This window comes from Otolemur garnettii, unplaced genomic scaffold (assembly GCF_000181295.1).
Source record: "Otolemur garnettii isolate 467f Iridium unplaced genomic scaffold, OtoGar3 scaffold00016, whole genome shotgun sequence".
Taxonomy (NCBI): Eukaryota; Metazoa; Chordata; class Mammalia; order Primates; family Galagidae; genus Otolemur; species Otolemur garnettii.
In genome coordinates this window covers 11,562,880-11,572,303 of record NW_003852411.1, presented here as the reverse complement: position 1 = coordinate 11,572,303, position 9,424 = coordinate 11,562,880, and positions in this window count along the sequence as shown.

Genomic DNA, 9,424 nt, shown 5'->3' with positions numbered 1-9,424 from the left:
AGAGCTGTGTGATTTTGCTAGGAGGATAGAATTAGATACTATCTGTAAAAATCTGATGTAACCAGTCTGTGGCAGTGGCTGTTACTTTAATTTGTTCTTCTGTATATCAATGATAATAATTATATCCATCAGGATTCAGCACAGGACACAGAAATGGCTTTATTAAGCAATATTCAATAAGAAGGGATTTAATCAAGAAACAAAATGCTTGTAAAAATGATTAGAAGGGTTGGAGTAGCAGGTTTTAGGCCAGGACTCCCTGAACAATATAGAAATGGCCCAGTGGGGGAGTTAGCACCTCAGGGGCACCTTGGGAGCTATTGCTGAAATCTAGAAGCAACTGTAGGGGTGAGGGGAAACTTTCCCTTCCCCCTGAAAGTTAGCTGAAAGATCAACTCACAATTAAGGCAGATTGCTAAGAGAAAGGTTTATTTGCCATGTGCATAGCGGGGAATCACAGACCGATTACCCAATATCCCAGTGAAGTTGAGATATTTTTATACCTGTCTTTTTGGAAGGGATGGGAAATGAAGAATGCAGGTAATTCTGCTTAGGGATAACATATGGTACAAAGGTGGACAAATAAATGGGGGAAACAGATTAAACTGTAAATGATTCTCTTTAGAAATTAACCTATGCAAATTAAATTAACTTGAGAGACAAATATTACATTAAATGATTTGGGCCAGGTCCAGTTGCATTCTTGATTATCTTTCCTACAATATATTGAGATAACAGGGAGAGGAAGGGAAGTCAATTGCCTCTTTGATCTTTTGATCAGATCAGTCTGCTTTATGCAGGTAGAGGGAAGGCCCTTTCCAATGCTTTTTGATCTCTAATGGCCTTTAATTCAAAATATTCTTTATACCAAGGAGTCATATTTTGGGGTGAAATTTCCTGAACTCCTTCACTCCTGTTGCCTCTGCTGCAACTCCTGCCTCTTAAAAAAAAAAAAAACCAATGCTGGAGAATGAACTCCAGAGCCAGTGCTGCTGGAAGACCTCACGTTTCTGGGAGCAGAGTCAGCTTTACACATCTCATGCTGAGTGCATCTATTTGGTGGAAGACAGTTTGCATCCAGAACCCTGACTGCAAAGGAGTGTGGTGCTCAGCTTTCCAGCTTCGCCTACCAAGAGGCTAGAATGGAAGCCTCGTGAGCGAGTCCACACAACAGCTGATATTTATAGAATATCATGTCACTTGGCTATGTACTTTATGCCAGGTTAGACACACTGCAACCCAGTGACGTAGGTCCTCATTTCACAAACAAGGAAGCAGGGCCTTAAGGAAGTTACCTCATCTGTCCTGGGTCACAGAAAAAGTGGAGAAGATGGGCTTGGGACAGGTTCTTACTGTAAGCCCGTGCTCTTAACTAGTATGGTGTAGGCTCCCTTCTGAATGTTGAATGCTAGCCCACTGTGTGGCCACACCTGTTCAGTGCAAGTTAGAGGAGTTAATTCATCATGAGTTTAAATGGAAAATTAAATCTGAAATGCTGTGGCCTAAAGAGTCTTCACCTTCTGAGCATGACCCTTGGTAGTAGGCAAGAGGCAGCTGCGAGGGTGCAGAGGAAGTGTGAGGGGTGAGGCAGAGCTGCCTGACACCTCAGCAGGGGACAGAGGGGCCTAGATGGGATAGTGGACTTGGGCATGGCCCTCTCTTCCCACTTCTAGATGAGGATCAGATATGGATGGGCCTAATGTGGACTGGTGGGTTCACTCAAGGGGTGTTTTCTTTTTCTCGTTTTTCTTTTCTTTGTAAAAGAGAGAATGTAAATTATGATTTGAGAGAAAAAAAACATTTGCCTCATGACGTGTGCACTCTGGTGCTTGTGATAGTGGCCTCCAGAGTATGCCGACTCTGCTGATAAGCACAGACACGCGTCCTCTGCGGAGCTGCTGCGTGCCACACCCCCACGCACGGTGACCACATGCCAGCCACAGCAAGCGGCCTCTCCTTTTCGCTGGGACACAACACAGCATGGGGTGGAGGGATTTCTAGGAAGTCTTGGTTTTCTAGTATAGATGCTGAGGCTCAAGAGGAGAGCCTAGAATCCAGGCCTGCCAGCTGCAGTCAGCACACAGAGTGAAAGCGCACGTATACCACCCCCCACACACCATCCACAGAGTCACAAACATACATACCACACACACAGACACAGATGCTCACATGCACCACACAGACACACAGAGCCCCAGGCTTGCACACTGCACACCCCCCCCCACCACAGGCAGGCACAGAGGGAGACAGAAACACACACTGCACACATAGGACACAGAACAGACACACACCCCCCACAGCACCTCCACCCCCTGCAGATGCCCCATATCAAACACACAAAGACACTCATGTATATCACGCACATATATCCACACACAGAGACACAAACACACACACAGTGCACGCACACTACACACACACATATGCTCGTGCTTATACTCTCTGTCTCAAAAAGTGCCTGACTATGGTGCAGCCATATCCTGAAGGTGGTTATGTGGACTGTGAATGGAGGAGGTTTGTATACAATAGTGAAAGAAGCAAAAAAAAAGCACTGAAAATGCCATAAACACAAAGATAAAACTCTGTTGAAATGCACGCACGATATTTCTTGGGACAGGAGAGCAATGCAGGCAACACAAATAATTGATGTCTAGTAATCTTCATGTTAGCCAGGCACCGTGGCTCACGGCTATGATCCTAGCACTCTGGGAGGCCAAGGAGGGTGGATTGCCTGAGCTCAGGAGTTTGAGACCAACCTGAGCAAGAGTGAGACCCCGTCTTTAAAAATAGCCAGGTGTGTGGTGGGCACCTGCAGTCCCAGCTACTTGGGAGGCTGAGGTAAGAGGATCATTTGAACCCAAAAGTTTGAGGTTGCTGTCAACCTATGACAACACAGAACTCTACCCAGGGGTGACAAAGTGAGACTCTGTCTCAAATAAAAAAAAATAAAAGAAAGAAAAAAACAAAACAAAAAAGCAATAATCTTTAGATTGTTCTCTGGGTAACAATCGAACAATTTTTTCTTTTCTTTTTTTCTCAGTATAGTGTCCATGGTATCATAGCTCACAACAACCTCGATCTCTGGGGTTCAAGTGATTCTCTTGCCTCAGCCTCCAGAGTAGCTGGGACTACAGGTGCTGGCCACAATGCCCAGTTATTTTTAGAAGTGGGGTCTTGCTCTAACTCAGGCTGGTCTCAAACCGTGAGCTCAGGCAATCCATCTGCCTCAGCCTCCCAGAGTGCTAGGATTACAGGTGTGAGCCACCACACCCAGCCTTGAACACCTAATTTTTTCAAGTGACTGTTCTTGAGCCTGGTACACTCACTGCATGGCCACTGACTTCCCTTCACTGGGCAGCAACTGCCCAATCTCCAGCTCTGTGCCCTCCCCTCTGAATGTTAGAGGGACAGCCCTGCAGAGCTCCCCACGCCTCCTGTCCTTCCAAGCTCCCTCCCACTCAAGTCAGGAAAGTCCCATAGTTCTTGCTTCACAATACAAACAGGGAAGTTCAGGGATTTCGCGAGGACCTCAGTTAGATGCCAGCTTCCCAGCATCCTGATTTCTTCCAGAACAGTTTACCTCTGTATGCCCAGGGGGCGCTCAGGCCCCGGAATTGAAATCGTTAAAGACTTCCCCTTAGTGTTTCTAAGATCCAGTCGGGAAGGGTTGGAAATTGAAATTAAGGGACAACCAGCAGGAGAGGTTTGTGTTTCTAAAACAGTAAGAAACAGGGGAGATGTATGGATTAGTAATGAGAAAACAGAGGTCTGTACTCATTTGGCACTAATTCCAAAGTCTTACATGAATGAATTTCTTAATCTTCATGAGCCTTCATGTCCTCCTTTAGAAAACAACAGACTGGTGATGAGCTCTGTGGGTGGTTTTGTCTTACTCTTAGAACACCTGAAACTGGGTAACTTAAAAAAAAAAAATTCTTTATAATTGTGGAGGCTGGGAAGGGCATGGCTTGGCATCTGAGCAGATCCTTCTTATTGCCAGGGACTCTTTCCAGAGTCCTGAGACAGCACAGAGCATCCCATGGAGAGGGGGCTGAGTGTGCTGGCTCAGTTCTCTCTGTCTCCTCTTACAAAGCCATTAATGCCACTCCCATGATAAACCATTAATCCATTAACCCATAAATCCATTAATCCATGAATGGTTTAATCCATCCTTGAGCACAGAGCTCTCATTACACAATCGCCTCTTAAAGGCTTCCCTCTCCATACTGCCATACTGGAGATTAAGTTTCAACATGAATTTTGGAGGGGACAGAAATTCAAACCATAGCAGGGCTCCTCTGTGGTTGCAAAGCAGAGTGGGAGGGCAGAAATCTCATGACATGGAAGCCAAACCTACTTGTGCTGGTTCATCTCCACCTTTAATCACCTCCCCAAGACTGGGGTTCTTCTTTTGAATATGAGACACATACTGTCCATCAGGCAGGTCTATTTGAATGTTGAATGAACTAACACACACAAAGTGCCTGGATGTGGCCTGCCCCATCATAGAAGTTCAGTAATTTTAGCTTTCTCACTACTTCCAACTTTGCATTCTGCCATTCAATAACCACACCGGGTGTGTAAAGAATTCCTAGCATTCATCTAATCGGCACCATCTTGGGGATGCTTCCACAAAACACCTGCTGCTGTGGATGTGGGAGGGACAGAAGAAGCCAAGGTGGATGGAGGGGGCCCTGCATCCACTCCCATGCCACAGTTGGCAGCTTTCAGGAGCAGACTTTAGCCCCACTATGGTTGAGTTTTATTTTGTTTTGCTTTCTCTTCATGGAGTTTTGCTCAATTGTTCCTTACTAACAGTTTCATTTCTTTGAAATCCACCTTTTCACCTGTCTCCCTTCACTCTTGCTATTATTTACTATTTAAAATCCTTTCCCAAGCTCCCCTCCCCTTCATCTGACTAATCCCTTCAGGGCTCAGCTTTCCTCATGGAAATTTTTATGACCCTTCACCACACTTGCTATTTGCTTTCATAGCACCCTGTGTTCCTCCCTCCTAACACCACAAGACAATTACATAATTTATTTGTGTTCTATCAGTCTGTCTCTCTCACCAGGCTGCAAACTACAGGAAGGCAGCAGACTTGTCTGTGTTGACCACTGATCTGTCCCCAGCACGTGTGGTACGTTGCCTGTAGCAGGGACTCCACATGTATGCTCTGAGTGGGATGATGGATAAATACATGAAAAATGAATGTGCAAAAGAAACCTGGAAGCTGGCTGCACCCATAGGAGCTCACTGGTTTATCAGCCACAGGTCTGCTGTTTTGCCATTTCATAGATCGCTTCACTCTCCGCCTTTGCGGGATTCCTCCGCAGCTTCTTTTGCACTTTTTAATTCTTTTTTATTTTTTATTTATTTATTTATTTTTGCGATAGAGCCTCAAGCTGTCCCCCTGGGTAGAGTGCCCTGGCATCACAGCTCACAGCAACCTCCAACTCCTGGGCTCAAGTGAGTCTCCTGCTTCAGCCTCCCAAGTAGCTGGGACCACAGGTGCCCGCCACAACTCCCGGCTATTTTTTGGTTGCAGCCGTCATTGTTGTTTTGGCGTGCCTGGGCTGGATTCGAACCCACTACCTTAGGTGTATGTGGCTGGTGCCTTAGTCACTTGAGCCACAGGCGCTGAGCCTGCATTTTTTAAAAATAGGAACTAATAACACAAAAAGTCAACCAAAAGTCCTGGTAGATCACGATTCTGGAGAAATTTTATCTTGCTCCAACAACATACAACACCCTCTGTGTCCTCTAACAGGGCATTAAAATCTGCTTTGGGACAGTCTATGCAATTATTAAGAGACACAGGATGGGCAAAATATCTTAGTGAGGACAGAACTGATTCTGGATTCTACTTTGACAATTTTTCCAGCCCAACAGTTCACCACTAAAGACTATGCATTTGTCATCCGGGGTGCCTCTTTTGCCTCTGGAATTTCCTCCTTCCCATCATGCCCCCAGTTCATTGAAGGAGCTCAGGAAATTTCACCCCCAAATATGACCTCTTGTGATAAAGATTATTTTGAATCAATGACCCTTTCAGATCAAAAAGCATTAGAAGGGGCTCTCCCTCTATCTTCATAAACTGGACAGATGGATCAGAAGAACAATCAACTTCGCTTCCCCTCCCTGTTATCTCAGTATATTGCTGGAAAAGATGATCAAGAATGCAACCGGACCTGGCCCAAATCACTTTAAATATAATATCCGTCTCTCAGGTTAATTCAGTTTGCTCAAAGAATTGTTTACAAATCATTCTTTTCCCCCCATCCCTTCATTCTTCCCAGCAACCATTTATTGCCCCTGAACAGGATTACCTATGCTACTTACCCCCGTCACTCTAAAAGGCAGGTATAACAATATCTGGATCCCTCCAGGGTATTGAGTAACCACTCTGAATCTCCCCATATGCATGGTAAATAAACCTTTCTCTTATTAATCCACCTTACTTGCAAGTTGACCTTTAACCCTTCATGAGTAGGGGGGAGTTCCCTTTACCCCTGCATAATCAAATGAGCAGGTGAGCAGGAAAGAGCTCCTAAAAAGGGAGATGTGTGTTTAAATCAAATCGGTCTTTTCTCTTATTGCTAATTAACTGCCCACAGAGCTGAGAGAGTGGAGAGCCCTGGGGAGAGAAGTGAGCAGACAGGAAGAACCCAGGCTGTTTCTTCTGAGCGTGGCTCACACCATTATCCTTCTTTTTCTTTACATGTTAACGGAATAGCAACGCAAAGGCTTCTCAGCCGCAGAAAATAAGTAGTTTTCCTCTTCCCTTCCAGTCCAGTTAAAGAGCCAGGTTGAATGACCACAGGCGGCTATGCAGGAAATATTTTCCAAAATAGTTTTCTGTCACTCTGCTGTGTTTGGGTCAAACCTCAGCTTCCTGACAATATGGCTTTGTTTCCATTTCCTCCTGTTACCTGATGCAGCACCGCGGTGATTGTGCCCAGTAGACAGGAGTGCCCCGTTCTCAAACTCCCAGAGGTAAATGGTCATTCTGCCGGAGACAATAGCGCAAACCTGTGTGTAGAGGGAACAGAGTCAGGGAGGCTGTGTTTAATTTCACTGTTTCCGTGAATAGTCTTCAAGATGAATAGCTCCAAGATTCCTGTGGATTCCTGTGATTTTTCTTTTTTCTTTAAATAGCATATCAGGGTTCCCCAATTCAGCCTAAGTAGTGCTCATTTCAGTGATTCAGACCTGTCTGGATGTGTGTTACAGAAAGACAGGGTAGAATCTTTTTGGAAAGGAATTTTGGTGGTGGGCGTGTATACCGGGAGCAGAGTGGGGTTGGGTATCTCAGACATCAGCAGATCCTCCCTTGGCACCAGGGAAGCAGCCAGTTTTCAGAAGCTGGAGGAGATGTAAGCAGCACAATTCGGCGTTTTGACAAAGGGCAGCTGAAAGTGGGAAGGAGCAGTATTCCGTCTGCTTCTGGGCCGACATCACAACATTAGGGACATAGCGAGTTCTTCTGAGACTGTTCCAGCTCCGTCAGTCTACCTTTGGGGACATGGGGACAGCAGCACTGGCAGATCAACCCTGTCATGGAGGTGTTGCCTGCAGGGGTGTTAAGGGTCCCTCAAGTGGCTTCTCAGGCAGTGAAAGCCAGTGGGGGTGTGAGGCAGAAGAGGAAGCATTTGACAGGTGCTGGAGGGACAAGGGGATCCCTGGGGTTCCTGGAAATAAGCTGGGGAGAGATGTCCTAGATGGGGTACAGAATGCAGAAGCCTGTGAAACAGCAGTCACCATTGTTACCATGACCCCGTTTGGATCCTGGGTCAGGTGTAGCACAGGGAAAGCACAAGTTACAGCAGAATTATAAAAGCTCAGCGCTGGGAAGGATCTTAGGGATTATCTCATCCAGCATCCCTCGTGGTATGGGTGGTGATAACAAGGCTGTATGTCTCACAGCCAGGTAACGACGCAGGCAGGGTAGGACCTCACTCTCCTGAGTTCCAGCCCATCACATTAGATGGACTCCTAACATTCTTGAAACGTTTGTAGGGCATGGAGGGTTGCTATTGTGTACAGGAAGAAAATGTCTTCTTGGCACTTTGAGGAAAGTGCTGGACACCTGAAGTCAGATGAACTTGTTTGTAGTGGGATGTGCCTCGGAGCACACCTTTCACCTTTTGGAAGGCCCTGCCCGGAGAGCTCTGCTGGTATTTACTGCGAGCAGATGCAGCTTCAACTTTGGTTTGGTAAGAAAAGAAAAAGCATAGACTCCTAGAAACAAAATATCATCTGGTTAATGAGTGTTCAATCTGCTCCCCTAACGCTGCTCTTACCATTTAGACAGAGGCTTGTTGCTACTCAACTAGGTTCATGAACCCTATCTTTCGAGAACTTGGGCAATAAGAAAAATACCATTTTGGTTTTGCATCAGTGATTTTTTGTTGTTATCTTTCCATCAAAATTCTCTTCACTATTGTTTCAACTCATTCACTCTTTTCCTTAGCAAATCTGAAGTGGTATGTGATTGTTTTGTCGGGCCGAGACTGGCCAGGTCTCTGGCCCCATCTCATCTATTGTCCAGATGGACTGCTGAGCTACCTTGCTTGGGAACAATTACCCTTGGGTGCCTGAGGGCTATTCGCCTTAGCAGAAGGGGGAGAGAGAGAGAGAGAGGCAGTATTTGAGGGAGAGAAGCAGTCTTACTATACGTCTTAGCAGTCTTTCATAAAGAGACACCGTGCAGGCCTTCTGCCGGCAGGAGAAGCAAGAGTCAGAGCGAGTGGGTCCGTGACAGAATGAGTGCTCCCCCACTGACTTCTCCTGCAGCTTTTTATAGATGTAATACTGTGGCTTCTTGCACCACAGGTGTAGTGACTGCCAATCACTGATATTTTCATCTCTCGAGCTCTCGTTTTAAGGAGAGTTGACTCCCTTCCCCATGCCCTTATCACCAAGGTGTTATATTACCGAGATGTTACCAGTGTTTCTTATGATCACAAAGTGTCCCAAGCTTAGCTCTCGCTTTTTCTTCCATGCAGCCCTACAGTCTGCTACATTGTTTTATATTTCTTCATGAAATCTGGTCATCTGTCTGCCCACCCAAAGTGATCCATTGGCTCGTAGGAAGCTGGGACTAAGGTAGTCTTATGTTATAGAATGTTCCAGAAACTCAGGAAAGGATTCACTCTTTAAAACGTCAAGTTCTGATTTTCAGATGTTCGCCTTTATTATAGTACTAACAAAACCTACTAAATTTATTCTACCTCGGAGCATGCTGCTGTCTTCTGATGTAGCAAACATTTATTACTTTGCTATATCATTTAAAATGTAATTTGAGGCGGCATCTGTGGCTCAAGTGGCCAAGGCGCCAGCCATGTACACCCAAGGTGGCGGGTTCGAATCCAGCCCTGGCCCACCAAACAACAATGACGGCTGCAACCAAAAAATAGCCAGG